We start from the raw sequence: 18,905 nt of genomic DNA on the forward strand, positions 1-18,905 counted from the left end.
TGCTTTTCCCAAGAAGACAGCTCGAGGAGGAAAGGCCTGCCCGAAATTGGGCACGCCCCTGCATAAGGCAGGGAGCTCAGCAGAGCAGAAGGTGAGGTAAAAGGAATCCTGTTCAAACAGGAATGCGTGCTTCCTGGCTGCAAGGTAAGCTCCCTGGCTCCAGTCCCACCCCTTGTCTCCGCCGTGATGCCCCCCCCCCCCCCCCCACGGCAGGCCTACAACGATGGCAGAAACGAGCGGACTGAAATCTCCGAAACCTTGAGACAAAATAAACCTTTCCTTCTCTTACGTGGCTCTCTCGGGGTTTGTTACCGTGATCAGAAGCGTGACTCACGCACAAACAAAGGTGCGCACATTGATTAAACTGCCAGGAAAAAAGAATTCTCCACAGGAAATTACGAGCATTATGAGGCATTTACTTATTCATTTTAAATTTAGAATTATTGTGTGTAGAGGATTTGGGGTGGTGGTGGATGAGTGTGTGGGTGCTATAGAAAACATGTGGAGGTCAGTAGATAATATTTTTGAATTTTAATTTTATATATATGAATGTTTTGCCTGCATTCATGTCTGTATGTTGCTTGTATGCCTGAGACCTTTGGAGACCAGAAGAGGGCATCAGGTCCCCTGGAACTGGAGTTACAGGTGATTGTGAGCTGCCATGTGAATGCTAGGCACTGAACCCTGGTCCTCTGGAAAAGGAGCCAGTGCTCTTAACCACTGAACCACCATCGTCTCTCCAGGCCCCTAGGAGACAATTTTGTAGAGTCAGTTTTCTCCGGCCACCTTTATGTGGGTTTCAGGGAGTGAACTCAGATTGTTGGGCTTGTCAACAAGCACCTTTACCTGCTATCTCACCAGCCCAAACTCACTATTTTTCTGTGAGGACTTCTGTAGCCCCCTTATTTATAGTGGTAACATTTCATGTCATGCTCCTTATCTCTTTCCTGGGTGACTATTCTCTAATCATTATTAGCCTCAGACATATTATATGCATATAATATATATTTGGTTTTTCATGAAAGGATTTCTCGGTGTAGCCCTGGCTGTCCTGGAATGCCTTATATATTTATGTAGGTGGAGTTTCTCTGTGTCTTGGCAGCTGCTTCCAAATAACCATAAAGAATCTTAATATTAATTATAAATGCTCGACCAGTAGCTCAGGCTTGTTGCTAGTTAACACTTACATTTTTAAATTAACCCATATTTTATCTGTGTTCTACCACATGGCTCAGTACCTTATCTTAGTATGACAAGTTCATGCTCTGCTTCCTCTACATCTCCTGGCAACTCCTCAGACTCGACCCTTCTTCCCAGCATTCTCCTAGTCTAGCTCTCTTAACCAATCTCTTCCTGCCCAGTTATAGACTAGTCAGCTCTTTATTAACCAATAAGAATAATACATATTTACAGTGTACAAAGATTGTTCCACAACATATTTATATTTTTGTCTCTTTTGACTTAGATGTAAAATGACCAATGTAACTTTCGTACACACACACACACACACACACACACACACACATATATATGTATACATACACACATGCACATTTCCATCTATGTTTATCAGGAAGGTCATTCAGGGACTAGAACATGCCATGTCAGCAGAAACAGAAGTTCTACTTTATTGCCTACTTTCCTGTGTTTTGATTTTTTCCTTTTCCCCCCCCTTATGACTAAAATTCTCTGGATGTAGGTTAACTGTATGGATAAATGGAGACAGATGAGCTACTCAGGAGGCTAGGCAGGATAATTCCAAGTTCAAGGCCTGCCTGGGCTGTGGAGTGAGTCCAAAGCAAATCTGGGCAACTTAGTGAAACCCTATCCCAAAACTTAAAAAAAAAAAAAAAAAAAGGTAAGGTAAGCTGGGTGTGTGGCTCACTGGTAGGGCATTTGCTAAGGTGTGTGAGACCCTGATCCAGTGCCATAAAACAAACCCCCCAATAAATCTATTTTATACTAGAGGTAATTTGTTTGGTCGTGGGTTATGAATGGGTTTCTCACTTCCAACTCTACTTCTCAGATCTCCATTTCATCTGATTCCTTTACTGGTGTCTCAGGAGCCCCCTTCAAGAACCCTGGAGAAGCAGATGGTGCTGAGCCTGGGCAGGGCAGGGTCTTTTTTTCCCCCAGACTTTTCCATCTTCTCTCATGCATTTCCTCCACAGAACATGTTGCTGAAGGTTTCACTGGGGAGCTCCGGAACACCTCCTTTAGTGCCTGCTTGCCCTGGCTCTGGGGATGGTAAGATGCTCAGTGCTGAATAGATTTTTATTTCTTCTCCATATTTTGCTGGCACATCGGCTAGCCCCATTCCTGTCTGTCTCCTACCCAGGTGTCAGCCCAATCTCTGCCCCTCTGTGGTCCTTCAGCATCTCAAAGTCAGCATGTCCACCACATACACATCACCCTCCCTCCATGCCTGTTCCTTCTCCTGTGTCCTCTGTGTCTGAAGAAGAAATGCCATGATCCCAAAAGGCCATACGGAAACCCAGCACACACACACACACACACACACACACACACACACACACACACACACACACGCATACACACACATATATGTATATATATATATACATATACACACACACACACATGCACATTTACACATCCCTCTATGCTGCCTCCTAGTTTCTCTTCTGCACATCTTTCTTCTAAAAAACTTTGTTACAGTTATGTATGTGTATGTGTGCACATGCCAGGACACACATGTGGAGGTCAGAGGACATTTTGAGGGAACTCTGTCTTTCCTTCCACCGTGTGGGTTCCGAGATGGACACAGGTCACTGGGTTTGGCAGCAAATGCCTTTACCTGCTGAGCCGTCTCACTGGACCCCACATGGCTTTTCACAGACACTTGTGCTTTGATGTCTCTGCCCTGCCCTTTCCTCTGAACATCTTCCCAGCACACCCGGCTGATATTTGACCTCTCTACCTGGACATTTGAAAATCACCTTGAACTCCACACACCCATCATCAATTCCCGGTTTGGCATCTGCAAATCTGCCTTTGGACCCGGTTTTCTTCACAGAAAGTGGCAACTTCATCTTTCCAGGTTCTCAAATCCCAGCCATCCTCAACCTCCAGTCCCAGTCCCTGTCACACTTTCCTGTGTGCCAGCCCAGGCTGGCATGTCCCCAGACCCTCTGCCACCTGCACTGTCCCTAACTTCTGGCCTAGCCCTGGCCATGCATTCTGTATACTGGCCAACCTGGTAAGCTCCCTGGATCCTTGTCCACCTAGGCTGTTCCCAGTCCCCAGGCCTAGCCTGTGTTGCACAGCCTGTGAGCTGGCCTGCTCTGGTGAGTGCCCAAGACCCTGTTCCAGCATACTCACACTCACAAGCATAGTACGGTGTTGAAGCTTACACACCAGGCCAAGCAGACCCAGCTGTTCATCCCGTTTGCATGTTTTCTTAGTTACCACTGGATTGGAAACATCCCCATTCCCCCCATTCATTAACACTGAGTATCTGAAGGACTGACCTGCCAACTCCCCATACCTGATCTAAACCTGAGCAACAACAAAACCAAAGCTAAACTTCCACTCAGAGGCAGCCAGAACCTCACCTCAGACACACACCAGCAAAAGGAGTCCACACACTGAGATCACATCACAAAAACACCAGGAAGATCAAGACAGTATGTTACCCCCGCCCCCAAATCCCACCAGCCCTATAGGAATGTGCTCCAATGAGAAGTACCTAGGTGGACCCCAGGACACAGAATTTAAAAGAACAGTTATACACATGATCACATAATTCTTTAAGAAGATGGTTCAGTGAGTCTAAAGTGGATAGGAAGAAGCTCCTGTGTCAAGTTCAAGAAAGCAAATATGTACAGCTAAGTGAAACGACACAGTTTGGGATCTTAAAACTGAGTTCAGTAAGGAGGTAGAAATACCAAAGAAAACCCAAACTAAAGTGATGATGTAATAAAAAAAAATTCCATAACTCAATTAGTCATCTCAGGGGAAAGCTTTGCCAACTGAGTGGCTGAGTAGGAGACGTAATATCAGGACGTGAACATAAAGGAGAGAAACTGGATCACACAATGAAAGAATCTAAACAATTTCAAAACACACCAAAGGCATATGCAGGAGCCTTAGGACTCCGTGAAGAGACCAAACGTGTGAATTACAGGCGTAGACGGAGGAGAAGAATCCCGAGTCAATGGCATAGACAGATCTTCAGTGGGTTCATAGGGAAAAAATTCCCCAAATTAAGGAGAGACACATCCATACAGATGCAATGCCAAACAGATAGGACCAGAAAAGAAACTCCCCACGAGCACAAGTTCTCTAAGTGTGGACTGCCCTGGCATCCTTTCCTGGATCACACACCGTGAGCTGGGGATGCTGACACTTCACTGCAGATACTTTCTGAATCCAGCCACTGGGGTGACCCTACCAACTCCATCTCTCCCGGGATGACTGCAACAGACCCCCTTGCTACTGACTTTGCCCCGTCTATACCCCACATAACAGCTTCAGTGACCCTTTGAAGAGGGAAGTCCAGCCTGTCCCTCCTCTGCTGGAACCTCAGGTAGCTGTCCATCTCGTTCAGCTTGAGTCTGTGTCCTGAGAGTGGCTGGGTTCTCCGCCTTCACCCTGCCTCACACTCCAGCCATCTATCCTCGCCAGTTCCTCCATGGAGAGGCTCCTGCTGCTGTAGGTGTCCAACACTGCTGTTCTCTGTGCTAAGGATGGTTTTCCTCCCAATACCCTGGAAGCCCCTTCTCACTTTCTCCCGAGTCTATCTGAATGCTTCCAAAGGGGAAGCCAGTCTGAGCTGGTTCTCCACCAAACTCTGTAGTTCCCTCAACTCCTTTTCTCTTGTCAGACCAAAGCATCTCATAATGACTTGTCTTCCCCTGGATGTACAGGAGCTCTGTGAGCCCAGAAACATGCCTATCATGTGCAACCAGAGGAGTGGCAATCGTCGCCTATGGAGTGAATGAACGGATCCCAGACAGCTGCCGCCTCCTTGCCACATCTTTATGTCCTCTAAATTCTGTGTAACCAAGCTGTCAAGATGGCTCAGAGGGTAGAGGTGCTTGTCACCAAGACTGGTGACCCCAGTTCAATCCCCAGAGACCACATGGTGAAAGCTCCCCAGAGCTGTCATCTCGCTGCCACGTGCACCGTGACACATGTAATTCCCTGTAGCCATCCCTTCATCCGCACTCACCCCAGTCAATACCCTGGTTCACACCTTCCCCTCCCTCCCCTGACTATGCAGCTGTTCATTAATCCACCCCCACCTCCAGCCCCCATCTATCCAGACTCTTGCCCCAGCCATTTAAAACATTAAATGTTGATTATTTCCCCCTGTATAAAAGTGATATGTATTTCTAATGGGAAATATAGAAGACACAGATAAATAAAGACAGAAGGGGAAACTCTACCCATATCCCTACAGTTATAATCTAGAAATAAGCATCATTTACAGCTCTGGCCCCCATCTCTCCCCACCCCGGAGTGGCAACAGAATCCAAGGTCATGAACATGCTAGACAAGCTCTCTGTCCCTGAGCCACACACCCAGCTGTGTTTTCTACACATAGCTGTGCCTTTATTGACTCGCCAGCTGAAGCCATACTTTGAAAAAAAAAAAAATAAAAGAGACGACATGGTAGCAGCTGGTGCTTCCGTTTGCTCTGCAACTCTAAACATGTTATTTAACTTTAATTTTTTAGGGTGATGCCAGGAACGAACCCCAGGGGTTGTGCATGTTAAGTGGTAGCACTGAGCGTATCCCCAGCCCTATTGAGTCTTGTATGTAGCGGTGTGAGGGGGACGGAGGAGCGCACGTGCATATGTGTGCAGAAACTGGAGGACAACTCGGGTATGGTTCCTCAGATACTGTCTGCCTTGCTGTTGAGACAAGGCTCCTCACTGACCTGAAAACTTGCCAAGTAACTAAGCTACACTGGTTGTCCAAAAAGCCCCAGGGATTTGCCTGTCTGTGACTCCCCAGAGCTGGGATTGTAGGCATGCATGGTTTGTTTTTGTTTTTGTTTTTTCTTTTTCGAGACGGGGTTTCTCTATGTAGTTTTGGTGCCTGTCCTGGAACTCACTCTGTAGCCCAGGCTGGCCTCGAACTCACAGAGATCCACCTGCCTCTGCCACCCGAGTGCTGGGATTAAAGACATGTGCCACCATGCCCTGCTTGTTTTTTTTGTTTTTTGTTTTAATGTGGATTCTGAGCTTCAAATCCAGATCCTGATCTTGGCAAGGCAAGCACTTTATTGATCAAGCTGTCTTTGCAGCCCAACCTGCTTGCCATTTTGTTGCCTCTATTTCATCAACTGTAAAATAGGAATGGTATTACGATCCTCCTCATTAGCAGGGTTAAATCTGGAAAGCGCTCAATTAGTGTTAGTTGTTATTGCTGAACACATATACCTGGCATCCCTCTGGTGCATGACCACCCTCAAAGCAGGGTAGTAATAACCCAAAAGTCTGAAGAAGCTCTGGTGGGTTTACGACGGAGGCAAAGCTCGTCTGGGTTCTCTCTGGCTCACAAGAGTCAGCACTGTGGCATACACAACTCAGAGGTGAAGGCTGGTGTTCCCTGAGCGCTGCTCTGTCTGCCTGGGCTCAATGCGAAGGGTTTTGGGCTCACACAATCCTCCCACTGGGCCTGTTTTCATAACCTGATCTGTACAGAGCTTGATGAATCAATTAGGGAACACCATTTGCGCCCTGCCGCTTATGATTGGTTAAATATCATACAAGCTGGAAGCTGCACTTGCCGCAAGACTGTGGGCTGGGTTTTGCTTTGGCTTTGTTTATCTTAACAATGGCTGCTTCTCAAGGTGTGGTACCTACACGTCAGTGGTGGGAGAAATAGGAAGCGTGGCAATACAGAGGAAAAATCTAGATGCAACAGAAACCCCAGGGGTGTTGATGGTGTTTAACTGTCAGAGCTTTACAGGTAATGCTGTGACAAATACCTTCATTATTAAGATATAAATAAGAATGGCTTTGCAGTACTCAGACTGCAAATGTCTGACCTGACCACGTTTTCACATTTGTTTTCAGAATTAAGTTCAGATGGGTTAAGAACAGTCATGCTAATAACCTTTGCCAACATTTATTGACACACTGTGTGTGTTGGGCTCTGTGCTAACAGCTCTAAACACAGGGGGCTATTTAACCTTTCCAGTAACCCTCTATTATTGTCTCTGTGTTTCAGACAGGGAGATGTAGGGCGTAAGAAGATGAAGCCGTTGCTCAAAGCAGGCAGTGAGGCTGGGGGGATGGCTCAGCCGGCAAATGTTTGCGGTGCAAACACGAGGACCTGAGTTTGATCCCCGCCTCCCCCCCCCCCCCCACAGATGTAAAAAGCTGGATGCAGCGGCACACTTCGTAGTCCCAGTGCTTGGGAGGGCAGAGGCAGGCAGATCCCTGTGGCTCACTGGCCAGGCAGCCCAGTATAATCAGCAGACTCCATGCCATGTGCCATGACATAGCCTGGTGACTGAGGCTGATCTCCAGAGTCCACGTAAAGGAGGCTGGACAGAACCAACCAGTTGTGCTCTGGGGACTTGGCTCAGCAGGAAGGTGGAGACCTTCAGATGTCTCTTGAGGAATTGCACTTGGCACTGTCTTGTTGGTCTCCCCACGCATGCACGCACACTGTTGTGGGCTGAATACCGAATGTCTCCCAGCGGCTCGCTCAGTCCCCCTCCTGGTGGCACTGTGCAGGAAGGTTGTAAAATCTTTAGGAGATGGAGCCTCACTGGTGGAAGCGGGTCACTGGGAGCAGGCCTTGGGGCTTTATAGTCCAGCTCCACTTCCTGTTCACATTCTGCTTCCTGAGCGTGGATGCTATGTGGTTATCGTGTTCCTGAGACCACTAGCTGTTATGTCTTTCTCACAGTAAAGGACTTTATCTCTCTGGAACTACAAGCCTAAATAAACCCTTTCTCCATTAAATTGCTTTTGTCAGGGTATGTTATCACAGAGATAGGAAAGTCACACACACACACACACACACACACACACACACACACACACACACACATACACACACACACACACACACACACACACACACACACACACACACACACACACACGGAGGCAGAGCAGGGCCTCAAAAACAGTGTGGCTTGGGCCAGAAGCACAGTCGCCCATGCTATCTTGCTGTATTGTTGATCACACAAGGGTTCTTAAAATTGTTGTGATTTCCTGATGGTTTGAGCAGCCCAACCTTGTCTGTTGTAGCTTTTCTAATGGTCCAGGATGACAGCAATTTCCCAGTGAACCCAAGGCACAGAGATGTCAAATGAATTCCCTTTGAAAAGTCACAGAGCCAGTAATTGGCTGAGGGTTGGGAGCCAAGTTACATCCACTCCATTTGAAGTAGTCCTCTATTCATCTCCTTGCCATTCTCTCTCTCTCTCCACCCCCCAATCTCTGTGTGTACATGTGCATGAGGGCCAGAGGTTGACATAAGATCCTCAATTTCTCTATTTTTGAAACAAGGTTTTTCACTGAATCTGAAGTGCCTTAATTCATTGTCTTGATTGGTGGGCTGCTGGCCCCGGCCTCTTCCTGTCTCCACTTCCTCATTGGTGGGGTGATAGGTGCCTGTCTCTGCACATGGCTTCTTAAGTAGATACTGGGGATCCTTACTCGGGTCCTCGTGTTTTCACGACCAGCCCTTTACTGACGGAGCCATCTCTGTAGCCCCCTCTGAGACTTCCTTTCAGAGCACCACAGTCCCACACTCACCCCGGTGTGGCTGTTTCGCTGTCTCCCCAGCTGGAGGTGGGCCTGTCACTGGCAAGCTGAGTTTTGATCATCTCTGAAAGCCCATCACAAAATAGCTGTCCTATTAATCTGCACCACCTGAGTGAGTGAGTGAGTGCAGCTTTCTCTAAGTCCCTGAGCCGAATCCAGGGTGCACTGGGGACTCGTCCCTGCTCCCTCAACACATCCGAAACGATTTCTAAGCCTCAAGATATTAGACTCAGTCTATCTCGATCTCAGAGCCCATGGAAGGATGTCAGTGCCCAAGTCCACAGCAGGTAGGACCTGCAGTGGTCTTCGTTGCTCAGAGCCTGAGTTCAGGTCCTTAGATGAGGTTGCAGACTCCAGACACATCCACCCTACTCCCTCTTGTCAGGGAGGATTAGTCTTTTAGAAACAATATATATAGGGGGCTGGAGAGATGGCTCAGCAGTTAAGAACAGTTGCTGTTTTTCAGAGGACCGGGGTTCAAGTCCCAGCATCCACATGGTAGCTCACAACTGTCTGTAATTCCAATCCCCCGGGGATTAGGCACCCTCTTCTGGCATAAGGCATGAAGCATACACGTGATACAGAGACATATATGCAGGCAGAACATACATTGCTGTGGTTTGAATGAAAATGGCCCTCATAGGCTCACAGGGAGTGGCACTATTAGGAAGTGTGGCCTTGTAGGCACAGGGGTGGCCTTGTTGAAGGAGGTGTATCACTGTGGGTGGGCTTTGAGGTTTCAGAAGCTCCAGCCAGGCCCAGTGTCGCTCTCTCTTCCTGCTGCCTGCGGATCCAGACGTAGACCTCTCAGCTGCCTCTCCAGCACCACGTCTGCCTGTGTGCCCCCATGCTTCCCACCATGATGACAATGGACTAAGTCTCTGAACTACAGGTCAGCCCCAATTAAATGTTTCCCTTTATAAGAGTTGTTGTGGTCATGATGTCTCTTCACAGCAATAGAACACTGACTAAGACACTCATATACATGAAATAAAATAAAAAATTAAAAAATTGTTATAAAAGCAATATATATGTTTTAAGTTTTAAAATTTTTATTTATTTATTGCCTGTGTCTTTTACATCCTGTATCTTGATCCCATTCATTTCCCCATCCCTTCACATCTGCCCTCTGCCCCTGCACTGCCCCCCCCAAATAAAACAAAATTTAAGAGAAAAAAGGAAAAAAATAAAATAAAATAAAAAAGGGAAAAACTTAAAAACCTCGTCATGGAAGCTGTAGCGTGACACAGCGAGTCACACTGTGAATCCCTTTGTCCATATGTCTTTACTTGCAAGTGTTCATTGCAAGGAGTCACTGGTCTGGTGCGAGGCCTCTGGTTTACTACGCTATTGATGCTGGGCTCTCGATAGGGCTCCTCCTGGATATCCTGTTGTTGTCCTGTGTTGTGGAGATCCTGCAGCTTTGGGTCTGCAGGTCAGGTCCCTTCACATGCTCCAGCAGATCATAGATGGGGTGGATGATGGGGTGGGCCAAGTCATAACCTTGGGTCTGGGCCTGGGCAGCTGTAGGGTTGGTCTGCCGGATGTGAAATGGGAACAGCTCTCCCATGCTTACAACTTCGGGACTGGCTCACCCACACCTGCACTGACAGGGTTGGCTCTCCCATTCATATGACCACAGGGCCAGCTCTCCTACCTGCCTCAGACATTGATGGGCAGGAGAGAGGGCGCATTCCACCACCCTGCCACCACAAGATACGCTTTAATTTTTAATTGATGCAGCATAATTGTCCATCATCGTGGGGTGTGATGTGACATTTCAGTTCCTGTGTGCCGTGTGTAAATGATCAGTTCAGTGTTAATAGCACGGTTCTCACCTCAGACATTTATTATTTCTTTGTATTGAGAGCATTCAAAATCCCTTCTACAAGCTATTTTAAAACATTAAATTGGTCGCTGTGGATCACAGTTATTCCTCTACGCTAGAGAATATTAGAGGTTGTCTCTGTTATCCACCTGCACCCCTGTACCCACTGCTGAGGTCATGGAGCCTGGCCCCATTGGACAGATGAGGCCAGTGGGATCCTGAGAGACCCAGGCCTTGGTCAAGGTCACACATGAAGCCAGTGAACAAGTGAGAACCAGCATCTGGGTCACAGCGCTTGCTTGCCTGCACCCTCCTCTAAGCTCTCCTGGGTTCTGGTAACCATATTCTAGTCTCTGCTTCTGTGAGATCAATGTTTACTTTCCAGACAACAATGAAAACATGTGGCATTTGCCCTTCTGTGCCTGATTTATTTCACTTAGCGTAATGTCCTTCAGTTCTATCCGGAAGACAGAATTTCATTCTTTTCATGGCTGAGTGGTATTTAATGATGTGTATCCTGTTTTCTTTACCCGTTGTCTTAGAGTTACTATTGCTGTGATGAAACACCATGACCAAACGCAAGTTGGGAAGGGAAGGGAAGGGTTTGTTTGGCTTACACTTCCATATCACTGTTCATCATTGGAGGAAGTCAAGACAGGAACTCAAATAGGGCAGGAACTTGGAGGCAGGAGCTGATGCAGAGGCAATGGAGGGGTGCTGCTTATTGGCTTACTCAGCCTGCTTTCTTATAGAACGTAGGACCACCAGCCCAGGGGTGGCACCACCCACAATGGGCTGGGCTCTCTCTCTCTCTCATCAGTTACTAATTAAGAAAACGCTTTACAGGCTTGCCTACAGCTCAATCCTATGGAGACATTTTCTCAACTGAGGTTTCCTCTTTTCTGATGATTCTAGCTTAGGTCAAGTTGACATAAAACTAGCCAGTACACCCAGTTATCCATCTATGGATACCTTGGCTGATTTCCCATAGAAGTGGGTGTTGTGAATAGTGTGATAATAAACACATTAGTGCAGGAATCTCTGTTACATGCAGATTTTAATTCCTTTAACTATGTATCTATTTTAGGCTGCCTAGACCACTTGGTAATTATTTTTCTAGCTCTCTGAGACCCCTCCATGTGGTTTGCTGTCTGCACCAACAGTGCAGGATAGTTCCTTAGCAAAGGACTGGGATCTTGGCCCTGTCCCTGGAAGGCTAAGCTCTTAGAGAACAGGCTACTATCCGACACAGGGGCATGAGTCATGGTTGGCTGGGGCCAATGGTAGTGATTCTATCCTTCTGTCAGATGCTGTTTTGATGAAAAGCATGTGATCAAGTCATGGCCAATGGGATGCAAGGGGAAGTCTGATAGGGAGACTTCAGTCAAGGCTGTCTTCCTGACAAGCTGCACAGAGGAAATGCCTTCTTCATTGAACACTGGTCACATGTACAGACGAAGGCGGACACAGGTCCCTCCAGCCATCGTAAGGAAACACTACCGATGTGTGAGGGAGGCTGGCCCCTGAAAACATCGAGTCACCAAATTTCTCGCTGCTATTTCATGAATAATTCCTTATGGCCTAAACCACATTTACTGGGGCTTTTGATCCTCGATGCTCGCAGGCCCCTGACGGGTGAGAGGGAGCCCCGAGATCCTGTGGCGCTTGTCTACTTCTCTCCTGCATCTCCGAGTTCTGGTTTCTCATTTCAAGGATGGTGTGAGGTGGATGCTGGATGTGACATCCGTGAAGCTCCTGCTATGGGCAATGCGGAGCCTCTGTGTGTGACTCTGGACCAACCCCTCAACTGCCAACACCTCAGCTTTTGCTCCCTGTATACCAAGAGATAATGACTAATTTCCCCATGTGCCGTTGTGATGATTACATAAGTGCTCATTCAAATCACATGCTCAGGACAATGGCTGACACACAGGCCAGCTCAGTAAGCCGTACCCATTGTCATCTTTTTCTCTACACTCAAAGTTGTTGACTTCTGCTGTTTGAATGCAGCAGCCGAACCCAGGTTGCTGGAACACAGTTCCCCGGAGCCCTAAAGTGACCCAAAGGCCAGCCCTGTTAAGGCTCTGCCACCTGACAAGCTTGGGCTCAGCTTCTAGCTGTGTGACCCTGAGCAACTTTCTTCGTCTCCCTACACGTCCATTTCCTCATCTGTGAAACCAAGAAACAATACCTCCCGTGAAAGAGTGTCTGCGAAAGATTCACCTGGCACCAAGCCCAGTATATAGCAGCAGATTTTTTTTTTTTTTTTTTTTGCCAAGGGCCACATCAGAAGAAGGAATGTTAGGGAATTGGCTTTGGTCCACTTAAAATCTCACAGAATAAAGAAGTCTTTGTGACTTAAAGACCCCCGTCTCCTGCTTGTACTGTCCAGATCCCAGACCATCCAGGGGCCTTTGAACTCACTCAGTTTTGGCAGGAAGTAGACCCTTCCACAGCAGAGAGTTAGCCTTCCCTGCAGGCTCCCTGCTGGAAGACCAGAAGGAATGGGGGAGGGGGGTCCCCACCGAATGAGCACTGTGGCCTGGATGCTGGTCCTCACTTGTCCATGTTGGCTCCCTGTATGACCTTGACTAAGGCTTGGGTCTCTCAGGATTCCACTGGCCTCATCTGTCCAGTGGGGCCAGACTCCACGACCTCGGCAGTCTCTTGTGCGGAGAGGCATTCTGGGATGCAGGAAGCAGGACTCCTGGCTGCTGGGGAGATCAAAGGATGTTCTCCCAGAGGAGGCCTTGCAGCTGCCTGCCCTCTGAGTAGCTCTTGGCTTCCTGCTCTGAACTGCCTGCTGTGCAGCCCTGGGAACAGCAGAGGCCTCCACTGACGTCAGATGTTGGGTTTCCTCAACCTTCTTGCCCCAGTCCTGGGTCATGGGTTTGAGATTCTTGTTTGCATTTTCTCTTGTGCTGTTGAGTTCTAGACCTAGGGTTTCCTCTTTACCTTCGAAAACCGCTCCTTTGATCTCTGTGGTTAATGATCTCATCTATATTCTGACTGGCCACTGAGACCAAATAGTGTCTACCAAGTCTGGCTTCTTATCGGTGTGAGAGTTCTGTAGACAGGTTTATTAGATTGACACGGGCTGGGTAGTCAAACAGTAGAGATATTCACATTCTGGAGAGGTTGAGGACACTGCAGCGTCCCAGTCCATGAAGCTGGATGTCTCAGCAGTCCTGATCTGGTGCTGAAAGTCGGAAAGAGTCCTAGAGAAGCCCTGGTCTACCTTGGAAAGCCGGAAGAGCTGAGTTCTGATACCAGCAAGGCATCACAATAGAGGAGCTGCGTGCATCAACAAGGATTGAAGGTGAGCGGCAGAAAGCAAGCAGCACACCCCACCCACCCACCCCTGCTGCCACCCGACATCTTTACATTTGGACCACTGCCAGAAGGGAATACCCACTCTGAGAGAAGGGCCTACTCCTGCCAGTTAGTCCTTCCTGGAAACGTCCTCCCAGACCCTCCCCGAGGCCTGTCTCTTAGTTGATTCCAGATTCAGTCAAGTTGACAATCGTCCCTCCATCCTGGATCTCAGCTGGCTCTTCTCTCCTGGGTCTGGCCAGCACATCTATATTTTTGTCCCTGCTGGGCTAGAGACAGGCCTGGCATCTGAGGAAGGCATTATCTGAGGGAACAGAGACCAGGAAGGCACGGTATCCACCAAGCTCTAGGCTGAGCCTGGTTCGGGACCTGCCTCCTGTACCTTGTTAAAAAGATAAATCAGCAGTACCTGCTAAAGGAAGGACAGGAAGGCAGACTTTACTCAGGACCATCACCATGGATATGGACCACTTTAGTGGGAGCTGTGATGGGAAAGAAGTTTAGACTCAGCCACAAGTGCAGTGGGAACAAGAGGGAATTTGTAGGTCCGGCCAGGGTGGCATCAGAGGGTAGAAAATGACTGAGAGGAAGTATCAGGGGGAAGTTGGAGCTTAAACTGATCTAACAGGCTTCTTCCTGGAGACAGGCCAGGACGGTCAGACATCAGCTCAGAGAGAGAGGGGAAGAGGGGGGCTGGTAGGATATCAAGGATGATCAGATATCCAGGGTGGGACTTCTTGCCAACCCGACTTAGCCGGGTGCCTGTGAAACTGGATCTACAAGGGAACGTGAAGACAGGTCCAGGAGGGGCATCAGGAGCCTGACTGAAGTTTGGGCAAGCCAAGAATCTTCCTCAGCCCTGTCCAGACTCTCCTCACTCACTCAATTATTTAGGGTGCTTGGGTATGCACAAGACAGAGATCTGCCTTGAAGATGCTTAGAGCCGAGGAAAGCCACCGATGTATGAGAGGAACGTTATGCCCAGTTCTCACAGCAGTGTCAGCAGGCAGGCTGGCCTGCGAGTCCTGACTATGCCACTTTCTGCTTTGGAACAGAGCAAGTGAGCTCACCTCTTGCTGCTTCTACTTCCTTATCTACAGGGCAGGGTTTAGAATAACCCCTCATTCCTTGCATCTTTGAAGTCAGTGAGTGAGGTAGAGACCTCAGCCCTCAGGAAGAAAATTGGCACGTGACATGAGCCAAGACAGAGACACACACATGTACAATGCAAGTCCACGAAACAGTTTCTTTTTACTACATGTGAAATGCTGTTATGGTTTTGATTCTAGTTCAGTCTGTTCTAGAATAATCTATTATTTAAAAAATATATATTGAGGGCTAGAGATACAGCTCAATGATAGAACACTTGTTTAACATGTATAAGGAAGGCCCTAGGCTCAATTCTTGGGAGAGAGAGAGAGAGAGAGGAAAGGGAAGGAGGAAGGGAAGAAGGGAGGGAGGGAGGGAGGGATGTAAATTTCTTCTATAGTACAGCATGGTGTCACGTGTACTAGCACTCAGGAAGCTGAGGCAGGAGGCTCATGAGTTTGAGACTAGTTTGGGCTACACAGCAAGTTCTTATTAAAACAAAAACAAAGTGCTGAGTTTATCAATCATTTGGTGACTCCTCTCCTTGCTATAAGTTGGGTTTGAGTTTAAAACTTAGTAAGGTTGGCCTGGAGAAGCAGCTCGGCAGGGGCAGTGCTTGGTGGACGAGCCCAAGGACCTGCGTTTGGATCCCACACTCATGTTCCAAGCCCACATGTGCATGGAACTCCAGGGACCTGGGGCTGAGAACAGGAGGGTTGTTGGGGCTTATCAATTTCCCAGCCTAGCAAAAAAAAAAAAAAAAAAAAAAAAAAAAAAGTCCTAGGGAGAGACCCTGACTCAAGAGAATAAGGCAGAGAGTGAGAGGGGACATCTAAATCCCTCCTCTGTTCTCTGTGTGCACACACAAGGCACACTCACAAGTGCACGCATGCACACATGCACGTGCGCGCACACACACACACACACACACACACAAATATAGTAAATAGAGTGTTTTCTTTGTAAACACAGTCAAATCCTAGCACACACATAAAATGTCGGGCATGGGGGCTCAGTGGTTAAGAACACTTGCCACTCTTGCAGAGGACCGAGGTTCCCAGCACCCATCTGTAACTCCCATCCCAGGGCATCTAGTGCCCTCTCCTGGCATCTGCAGGCACTGTACCCATGTGGTGCCCTTACACACGTGCTGGCAAACACTCATACACAGAATATAAATAAATCTTTAAGAAAAAAGTGGGGCATGGTTGTGCATGCCTGCAACCCATGGAAAAGGCAGATCTAGAGAGACATTCCGGGTAAAACGGCAAGCTTCTAGATCAACAAGAGATCCCGTCTCCAGGGAATAAGGTGAATATTCTTTCTTGCAAGAACAGAGTTTAACACAAAACTAAGTTCATGGTACAGTATATGTACCCCTTTCCAGAATCTCAGTCATTTTCACTCTGCTGCAACAGAATACCCGCGACTGGATAATTTATTATTTTTTTCTGTTTTTTTCTTTCATCCAAATAGATTTTTTCCATACATTATGGTCTGATTATGGTTTCTCCCTCCTCCTCTTCCTCCCAATTCCTCCCCATCTCCCTTTCCATCCAGATTCATATCCTTTCTTTCTCTCCTTAGACTACAAATAGGCATCTAAAGAACAATGGTAAAATAACATAAAATGAAAACAAGCAAATTGGAATATGACAAAACAGCCAAACAAGTAAAAGAGACAAAGAAAAAGCACAAGGAACACATGTAGACACAGAGACACGCATGTTCACACACATGGAAATCCTACCAAACCCCCAAACCAGGAGACACGGTACATACACAAAGGACCTGTAAGGTAGAAAAGGTACCCTGACAACATGATGAGACAAAGAACCTCCAGAGATGCCATCGAGTTCGTTTTGTGTTGGCCCATCTACTGCTGGGTGTATGGCTTGTTTCCCCAGTGAGACTCCCTTTGAGAAAATTAGTTTTTCATTTGCAGGTGGCTTTCATTTGGACATAGCTTCTGGGTTAGGGATGGGGCCATGTGTCGGCTTCTTCTTTCAGGTCCACTTCCCCTTTCAGACCTGGGCAGGCCCTGGGCATGCTGTCTCTGTGAGTTCATGTGTGTTCCAACCCTGGTGTTTCTAGAAGGCCTTAATCCCACAGTAATTAGTGTTCTCCGTCCCCTCTGGCTCTTCCACTCATCCCACATTCTCTTCTCCTGGGTTCCCTGGGCCCTGAGGGGAGGGATTTGATGGAGACACCCCTTTTAGGACCGAATGTCCGAAGGTCTCTCAGTCTCTGTGTATTGTCTGGCTGTGGAGAGCCACCAACAGCCTTGACAATAGCCTGGGTTGTTTGGGGGATTCCATGGAACCCATTTGGCCAAAAAAACTGGATTAGATGCAACCTAGTCCCAGTACAGGAAGCTTCATTTGTACAGTTGGGGCTCTGTCTTATTTGATGATTGTTATTTGGTGGTTTCGTTTAGATTCCCTTCATATAGGTGTATTTTAGGAAGCTTCTACTGTATCAGGTTTCCATGACTCCTCAAATAGCCCTCGGTGTTAGCTGTCACTCCCTGTATTCTTGCCATCAGTATTTCTTGCCTCCCCATCCCTGTTTGGTCCCCCCATTCTAGCACCCCCCATCTACCCATAACTGCTTATTCTATCTTCTCTTCCTAGAGAGGTCTATCCCTCCACTCTAGCCCCTTACTCTCTACCTAAACTCTGTGGTTATATGGATTGTAGCTTGCTTATCAATGACTTAACAGCTAACATCCACATATAAGTGAATATATTCCATATTTGTCTTTCTGGGTCTGAGTTACCTTATTCAGGATGATTTTTTTTCTAGTTCTTTTCATTTACCTGTGTATTTCATTATTTCATTTTTTATGGTTCAATAATGTTCCATTTTTTTAATCCATTCATCCACTGGCAGACATCTAGGTTGTTTCCAATTCCAAGCTATTATGAATAGAGCAGTGATACACATGGCTGAGCAGGTCCTTTTGTATTAGGATGAAGTGTCCTTTTGGTATATTCCCAAGAGCCGTATAGCTGGATCTTGAGGTAGATGGGCTTCCATCTTTCTGATGAACCCCCACACTGGTTTCCATAGTGACTGTACAAGCTTGCATTCCCACCAACAATAGATGAGTGTTCCCCTTACTTCACATCCTCACCGGCATGATCTCTCATTTGGTTTTGTTGTTGTTTGTTTGTTTTGTTTTGTCGGAATCTTGGCCATTCTGATTGGTGTAAGATGGAATCTCAAAGTAGTTTTGATTTTCATTTTCCTAATGACTAAGTAAGTTGAACATTTCTTTAAGTGTTTCTCAGACATTTGAGTTTTCTCTTTTGAGAACTTTCTGCTTAGAGATGTACCCCATTTTAAAATTGAGTTATTTGTTTTCTCAATACCCAGTTTATTTAAATATGTATTTTGGATATTAGCCTTCTATTGGTGTAGTTGGTAAAAAGTCATTTTCCATTCTGTAGGCTGCCTCTTTGTCCTAATGATGGTGTTCTTTGTCCTACAGAAGATTTTCACTTTCACGAGGCCTCATTTATTATTTCTTGTTCTTTAGTGCCTGTGCTAATGGTGTTCAGTTCAGAAAGTTTTTTCCTGTGCCAGTGATTTCAAGACTATTCCCTTCTTTCTCTTTTATCAGATTCAGTATATTTGGCCTTATATTGAGGTTTTTGATCCATTAGGTGTTGAGTTTTATGCAGGGTAGTAAGTATGGATCTGTTTGCATTCTTCTACATGCAGCGATTTGACCAGCACCACCTGTTGAGGGTGGTGTCTTTTTTCCAGTGTGTGTGTTTTTGGCTTCTTTATAAAAAAGCGTCAGGTGTCCATAGGTGTGTGGACTTATTTCTGGGTCTTCAATTCTATTCCATTGATCAGTGTTTCTGTTTTTGTGGCAATACCGTGATGTTTAC

Source organism: Peromyscus californicus, unplaced genomic scaffold (assembly GCF_007827085.1).
Source record: "Peromyscus californicus insignis strain IS unplaced genomic scaffold, ASM782708v3 Scaffold_5__1_contigs__length_169319896, whole genome shotgun sequence".
Taxonomy (NCBI): Eukaryota; Metazoa; Chordata; class Mammalia; order Rodentia; family Cricetidae; genus Peromyscus; species Peromyscus californicus.